This window comes from Quercus robur, chromosome 5, assembly GCF_932294415.1.
Source record: "Quercus robur chromosome 5, dhQueRobu3.1, whole genome shotgun sequence".
Classification (NCBI taxonomy): Eukaryota; Viridiplantae; Streptophyta; class Magnoliopsida; order Fagales; family Fagaceae; genus Quercus; species Quercus robur.
The window spans coordinates 54,607,420-54,616,043 of NC_065538.1; positions in this window are offsets into that span (position 1 = coordinate 54,607,420).

The following is an 8,624-nucleotide window of genomic DNA, read 5'->3' on the forward strand; positions in this document are numbered from 1 at the left end:
TTTATAGTAACAATAATTAAAAGAATATGGACCATTTCAAAAAATATTAATAATATCAATCAAAAAACATAAAAAATTATTAATATATATATACATATATATGTAAAAATAGAGTGATGGAAATTACTTTTTGAAATTTTTTTTTTAATTTTTAGGAAGAGCAAATTATCTACAATAAAATTTATAGAATAAATTATATATATATATATATATATATATATTCAATAGAAGATTGTTATGATTTTTGATTATCATGATAATCTCCTTTAGGGGAATGAAAAATATGAATAATTTATTTGAAACTTAAAATTTTTATTTGTACCAAAAAAAAAAAAAAAAACATAGCATACTATAACATAATTTCAAAGAATATGGAACACCTTATAGAGGAACAATATCAATCAAACATACCCAAAATAATAGAATGATATATTTGTAGAGATAGAAAGATGAATAATAATTTTAGAAATTGTTAATTTTTAGGGAGAAAAAATTATTTTCAAAAAGTTTAGAGAACAAATTACACATTATAATATTATAATTACAAAATGATTACCTATTCCCAAAATAATTACAAAATAATTACAAAATTATACATTAGGTCGCTACTAGTTATATCTAAAAGTTGAAGCGTAGTAAATTATTACTGCTAAGCTCTTATTGTGCCACCTCATTTGTCACATAATCATTCTTTTTCTTATTTATTTTTTATTCCTAAATTTTTTGAAAATATAAAATATATAAATAGATTGACTTTATACATTCATCTTGGATGGTTTTACTTTACATATAATTTTGTCTTTGTATATTCTTCCACTTTAATTTAAATGTTTATAACTAAATAATAAAATAAATGAAAAATCAAAAACCGAAAACAATGCCTACACTCATCTATCTATACTATATATAATAATGGAAACTTTGCAATAAACTTTACAAAACTCTTTTTGCACCATGTCATTAGCATCTTTTTTTTCCCCCAATTTTTACTTTGTTCAACATTTCATCTTCTTAAATTATTATTTTCTTAGTTCAATCTTTCATCTCCTCCAATCATTTTCTTCTTAAAATTTTCATTTGATTCCCTTTATAGATTTTTAAATTTTCTCCTTTATATCTTCTTAAATTCTACCATTTTGCTTTATTCAACCTTTCATCTACTTCCATCTTAATTTTCATATAAATTTCATATTATTTCATTTCCACCTCTCTCCCTTATTCCTTCTAAGTTTTTCAAGATGAAAAATGACAATTCTCTCTCTCTCTCTCTCTCTCTCTCTCTCTCTCTCTCTCTCTACAAATTTGTTTATCTTTTGGTGCATTTTTTTTTCTTTCTATCACTTAATTTTTTTCCACTAATGATTATTTTTGTTATTGTTGATTTAATTGTCACGTCACATTTGTTTATCTTTTTGGCAAATTTGTATCAACTTTTATGCAGATTTCAATATTTTGGTATTCCAATTCCCAATCACAAGTTCTTTTTCTTTATCTTATTAGTCTAATTTGATTTAGGTTAATAATTAGTTGTTTTTAAAGTTAGAATTTGATTTATTTAGATGTTAAACTATGATACTTTATGAAGTTTTGTTTATTATTTAATCCTTTTGGGTTGACAAATTTGCAATTTTTGTAGAGAAAATACTCTTAATAGTTGTATTAGAAGTACTTTATGGTGCCACTTGTTCAAACAAAAGCAAATGTTAGTCAAACAAAATTAATTGGATAAATGACATATGTGCGAGCCAGGAGTGAGACTGTTGGGCCTGACCTCACTTAGGCTCACAACTTACTTGTAATGTGGGCTGAGGATTTCCTACTTCGGATCGTTCTCAGCACAGAGACTCAACATAATTGTTCCTCTCTCTCTCTATCTCTCTGAATCACTCTCTTTTTCTATACTCTCTATTCTGTCCAGAACCTTTCAACAACCATTTCCCTTTCCATCTTCTCATATTTATAGCTCCAGATTAGTGGAGAGACCATGATTACTGTGCAATTGGGAGTCCAATATCATCAGTTGTAAGTGGATGGTTAGGTGGGAGTGGAATGTGGCAATTGTGGCCTTGGAACTTGGTTCCAACTCAAGTAGGAATGCTCGGCAGTGATGTTTCCTAGGAGCTACCAAGCATGCTATGGTGTGTTTGGACATTAGTCTTTCTTTATTATTCGGGAACGGTTTGCCGAGCAAGGGTCAGGTGATGAAACTTGGACTTGCAGTTTGTGCAGGTTGGGTAGAAAGAGATTGGGGATGTGGGCCATGTTGCTGGGCTTGAATCCAAGGCCCAAATAGATTTAGGTACCACGGTGCCATATATTAGCCCCCCCTTAATTCATGCCCGGCTACCGAGAAGAATCAAGGAACCCAAAAGGCATTCACGTTTGAGGAGATTAACAGATAGAGATTTTAGCGGTTACGGAAACCCATTAATGCGCTCTTAAAAGGCGCACAATTCCTAGGTGCTAGGTTCAGCTGTCATCATTACCTGACGGTTCGTGAACCGAGGCGGCGCGTGTGTCAGTTGTCATTGGCATCCATAGATTTTCTTCGCTAATCGTGCCTTATTATTGTTGATTGAACGTCTCTCTGTCCTCTTTGGCCTCTATAAATAGTTTATCACAAAACATTCTTTCACATTTTCACTCCCCACTTCCTAAGTTTTTTCTCTGCCGAGCATTCATCTGTTCGCTTACTCACCAGTCCAGAGACCCTTTCTCCCCTAGAGCCCAAAGTAAGTTTTCTACCTCCTCCTGTTACTTCAGCTTCTTTCTTCGAGTTTCTTTCTTCAGTATTAGACTTTAAAATGGGTTATTCCTTTCTTCTGGACACTGCGACGTCTTTAGCCACATTTAGGCAAAAGTTTGACATCCCCAATGATGTGGAAGTGGCGTACTACCACGAGAGTGAAATTGCTCTCCAAAGAGGGTGAGGTATTGCTTTCTTCCATTTAATGGCAATTCTAAGTCAACACACTTAGGTATTATGGGCTGTGTCCTAACCAACTCCCCCCTAATTTTTACCGGGTAGTTAGTTGTGTCAGCAGGTTGAACCATACATTCGATTTACAATTGGACCACCATGATATAAACCACATGTACAGTCTTTGTGGGAATAAGAATACCAACTATTCCTTAAAAGTTAGAGATACACGAGTACGGCTGATATCTTGCCTACCTGTCTCAAATAGGAATTCAGTCGGGAGTTCATCCGAGTGCGCGGCAATTGGTTTGCCGGAGAAATTCCCTGCCCATTGTCATGGCGTGAAGTGGGTTCGTACTGATCTCTAACTTAATTGCCTTTATACTTGTTGTAGTTTTATTTATTTGGGCACTAACACTGTATCTCACCTCCTTGTATGCATATATATATATATATATATATTTTGTAGATGATAAAGTGTTTGTCCCGGATGTTAGGACAGTCCACGTTAGGGACCTGAATTTTGTACTCCGGTCCAAGATATACGTTCATTGGGACGGATAGCTCCGAGCGTTCCATCTAATTCTCAGAGTTGAATCGGTTTACTCCACATGGCAGTCCTTCAAACAAGCACTTTTGGTTGACAGCCCCTTCTTGTCATACATTGACGTTTGGCACGCGAATTTTCTTCCGTTGAGGTTTATAGTGGGAGAAGCTCAGGAACTGGGTAGGCGATATACTTGCTCGGACAACCTTGCACTGTTGCGGGATGAGTTTGCAGAGCGCGTGTCTTGGAGTCTCCGAGAGCTTGCTCACGCAACTATCCAAGAAGAAGCTCTCGTCCAAGAGGAACCTGCACAACCCGAAGAACCCGCCGAACCAGAGGTTCCTGTAGAGGAAGTTGAGCAATTTTCTGTTGATATAACCGACCTTTCAGATACCGAACCTTATCTTAGCGAAGATATGGTGACCCGAAGGGCCATAACTTTAGACCATTTCGTGCCCGGCGCACAATAGCAACCGCCTCAGAGCCAAGGTCAAATGCCTCCCTACATGACTGCCACACACTCCGTCACGCAACTCGGACAGAAGCTCATTTACTTTCTCGGGGTGTAAGCATGAAGGTACGGTCTTCCAAAAGACCTCCGATATAACTTGTGATCTGCTAATAGCCAATACCGGGAAGCCACCCGACGAATATTTTTGGCTTCTTTTTCATCATCCGGAACTCGATCCTGGGCCAAGAAGTCAATGATCGGGTCCATCCAACACGGCCTTGTTGTTGAGATTATGGCGACGTCGACCTCGATTGTGATACAGTTATCTCTTATACTAATACTTCGCTCCCTTATAAGCTCTACTTTGATAAGCTGAGGCACCTCCTCGGTCACTGACGAGGCTAATGTGGCTAGAGAGTCAGCGTGTCTGTTCTACACCCGGCTAACTTGGGCCATCTTCACCGTTTCGAACTTGTTAATAATTTGCTTTACTGCTTGCAAATAGGCTTTCATCTGAGAATCCCGACCTTCAAAGCTGCACTGGATCTAATACACAACCAGCCGAGAATTAGAATAAATCTCTACATCCCGGGCACCCATGCATAAAATGGTCCTCAATCCGGTAAGAAAGGCCTCATACTCGGCTTCGTTATTAGAGGCTTTAAATCCCAATCTGAAGGAATGCTCCAAATGTATCCCCTCTAGAGTAATTATGACAATTCCGACTCCAGGCCCCATAGCACTCAAAGCACCGTCCACAGAAACTTTCCACGGGCGATTCTCTACAAGACAGATCATCTTCCTGTTGTCTTTAAGAGAGAACTCCACAATGAAATCAGCAAGGACCTGCCCTTTTATCGAGCTTCGCGGCCTGTACCATATGTCAAAGGAACCTAGTCAAGTCCCCCATTTAGCTATTCGACTTGTGAAGTCTGATCTTTTTAACAATGACTATAAAGGATACTCAGTCAAGATGAACACAGTATGAGCTTGAAAATAATACGGCAGCTTTCTCGTGGCGTGCACTAGGGTTAACACCAACTTCTCCAAGGGTAGGTATCTTGTCTCGACATCAACTAGGGTTTTGTTGATGTAATATAGTAGTTGCTGTATTCCTCGATCTCTCAACAGCACGGCGCTCACAGCATGATCGGACACTGAGAGGTGCATGAATAAATCTTCTCCGGAATCTAGGGCCATTAACATGGGTGCTCGCATCAGATAATCCTTCAAATCTCGAAAAGCTCTATCACACTCTTCATTCCACTGAAATCCCTTCCACTTCTTCAGAAGCTGATAGAACGGTCTACAGCGATTGATAAATTTGGAAATGAACTGGTTAAATGCGGCTAACATCCCAGTTAATACTTGCACTTCTTTTAGATTACTCGGTGGCCTGAGGCGATTCACTACTTCGATCTGATCGGGGTTGGCCTCTATTCTCTGATTGGTGATCAGATACCCCAAGAACTTACCAACTCCCACATCAAAAGTGTACTTCTCAGCATTTAGGTCCAACTTATGTTGCCGAAGCGCCTCAAACACTCCCCGAAGATCTTCTACATGCCGTGCTTCTTGTTTACTCTTCACTACCATATCGTCGATGTATACTTCTACCGTATACCCAATTTTATCTCAGAACATCCTTGTCATCATCCATTGATACGTGGCTCCGACGTTCTTCATTCCAAATGGGATCATGTTATAGTGATAGTTTACATCCAAGGAGATGAACGCTATCTTTTCTCGGTCCTCAGGTGCTAGGGCAATCTGATGATACCCCTGAAAGGCGTCCAAAAAGCTCATCCTCGAGTGTCCGTATGTGGCATCTACCAATTGTTCGATCTTCAGCATAGGGAACGGATCTTTCGAGCATGCCCAATTTAAGTCCATGAAGTCCACACAAACCCTCCACTTAATGTTCTTCTTCTTCACTACCATGGTATTTGCTAACCATTTCAAGAAGAAGATCTCTCTTATCACCCCGGATTCCTTCAGCCTCTAGACTTCCAACTTTACCATATCAACATGCTCCTTAGCCGCTCTCCTCGGCTTCTACTTCTTTGGAGGGAATGACGAGCCCACATTAAGCTTATGGACAATGAACTCAAGGTCCACCCCAGGCACTTCGTACGGACTCCATGCAAAGACATTCACATTCTGTATAAGGAATAACAAAATTTCTACATTATCCTAGTTCTTCATGCTCGTCTCTATTTGAAAATACCTGTCAGCATTTGGTAAGATCTTAACCTTCATCAGCTTCTCGGCACAACTAGCCCTCACTTCTTCTTGGGGCTTCTGCAATTGCTATGAAAATGCCTTCTTGATGGTTTCCTTTTGTTTAGTTTGCTTGCCCTTCCAATTGACTACAGTAACTAGGCATTGCCTAGCCACTTGCTGGTTTCCTCGTACTATGGCAACACCATGCTCGATGGGAAATTTAACCTTCACGTGCAAGGTGGAGGGAACAGCCCTCACTACATGAATCCATGGCCTTCCTAGGATTGCCGTGTATGGGGAGAACGATATGACTACCATGAAGGTCATCATCACTTCCTTACCCTCCATATTTACAAGAAAGGAAATTTGACCCTCGGGAATCACCACCCTTCCATCAAATGAGACCAACGGCGTATCATACCTCTTCAAGTCCTGATTTTTTAATCCAAGCCCCTCAAACAGATCCGGGTACATTACGTAGACCCCGCTTCCTTGGTTTATCATCACTCTTTTCACTAAGAAGTCACTTATCTGAATTGTTACTACTAACGCATCATCGTGCAGTTGAATCGTTCCCTCCAAATCTTCCTCATCAAAAGAGATAGGCAGCTAGCCAACTTTCATCTTCTTTTTGGGTGGTTGTTTTTCCGTGCAAGTTTCTTTGGGTGCCATTGTCAACACTCCTCTTCTGGTTATAGTCGCACCCCTCGAGGTAGCATGGATGACTTCGATCACCCCTAATGGTGATGGGAGAGGGTTTCCTTTTTGCTGAGCACCATGATTGGCATCTTGGTTTCCAAAATCCACTACGAACTCTTTCAAATATCCTGCCTTCACTAGTTGTCCCAAATGATCTTTTAATATCTGGCATTGCTCGGTGGTGTGCCCTTCATCCCTGTGGTATGTGCAATATAAGTTTTTATTCCTTCGAGACAGGTCGCCTCCCATCTTGTTCGGTCATTTGAAGAATTGTTCGTTCTTAATCTGGTCTACAATCTTGTGTACCAGCTCCTTGAATGCCACATTCACCCTCGCCCGCCATTTGCACTTCCAATTCCTACATCCTAAAATTCTTCCTTGGTCTCGAGGGAAAAATGCCCTACTGGGAACGATTCAGCAATGGGGCCTTGCCCTTATTTTGCAATCAATCATCCTCGAGACGTTTATACTCTTCAATACATCTCATAAGTTGTCTCATATCTTCGGGAGGTCTTTTCGTCAACGACTCCCGTAGTTTAGAGTCCTTGGGCAACCCCATCCTGAAAGTGCTCATTGCAATCTTCTCACTACCCCCACCAATTTCATTGTATAGCTCCCAATACCGACTGGCATAACTCCGAAGGGTCTTGCCAACCCTCATCTTTATGGATAGTAATGCGTCCACCGGTTATGGCACCCGACTGCACGTCACAAATCGAGCTCCAAGCTCCTGGAATTAGTGCGGCAAAACTGTGAATGGAACCTTTTCGCAACCCATTAAACCATCTCAACACCGTGGGGCCAAGACTTAAGGGAAACACCTTACACATCAATGCATCGTTGTGTGTGTGCAAAGACATCATATGGATATAATGACTGACGTGCTCCATCGGGTCCGTTTTCCCATCATAGGAGTTAAACGGTGGTCGTGTAAATCTTCTCTGCATAGGAGCGCGTTCAATTTCATTTGAGAACGGCGACCAAGCGGCTCTTCATAAGGCCTGACTCATTGCATCCATAGCAACATTATAGGGCTGCCGTTCCTCCAGGGAATTTGAACCATAGTCAGCATATCCACGCAAATGTGAATGGTCCCGGCGTTGACACAACTCTCGAGAATGTGAGTGGTTCCTGCATTGGCGTGATTCTCGGGAAGGGGAACGATCCCGACGTTGACGGGAACTGGATTGGCTGGATCCCTCCTTACCTCGATTTCCCACGCTACCATCCCTCCTTTCTCAGTTGTCTCGGTCCCTTATCTAGCGCCAACCTCTTGCCTCCAACTCCAAATTCCTCACTAGTCTGCGCAACCACTCTAGCTCTTGGTCTCCCTCGTCAAGTTACCCGTGCCTTAAGGCGCCTAACATTGTTTGGTGAGTTTGGTTGGACCTCTCCCTAAGGCCTTCCTCTCTTCGCTCGCACTCCCTATCCTCACGTCTTTTCTGTCTTCTCTCCCACCATGTGGAGTCCCGATAAGACCCCACAGATCTGCTCTTGACATGGCCTCCTGAATGTCCTTCAAACATTTTCCCGTATGTGAGTCTCAGTCAAACCACAGTTTCGTAGGATAACCCCACTGTGGGCGCCAATTGTGCATGCCGGAAGTGAGACTGTTGGGCTTGACCTCACTTGGGCTCACAATTTACTTGTAATGTGAGCTGAGAATTTCCTACTTCAGGTCGTTCTCGACATAGAGACTCAATGTAGTTATTCCTCTCTCTCTCTCTCTAAATCACTCTCTTTTTCTATACTCTCTATTCTCTCCAGAACCTTTCAACAACCAT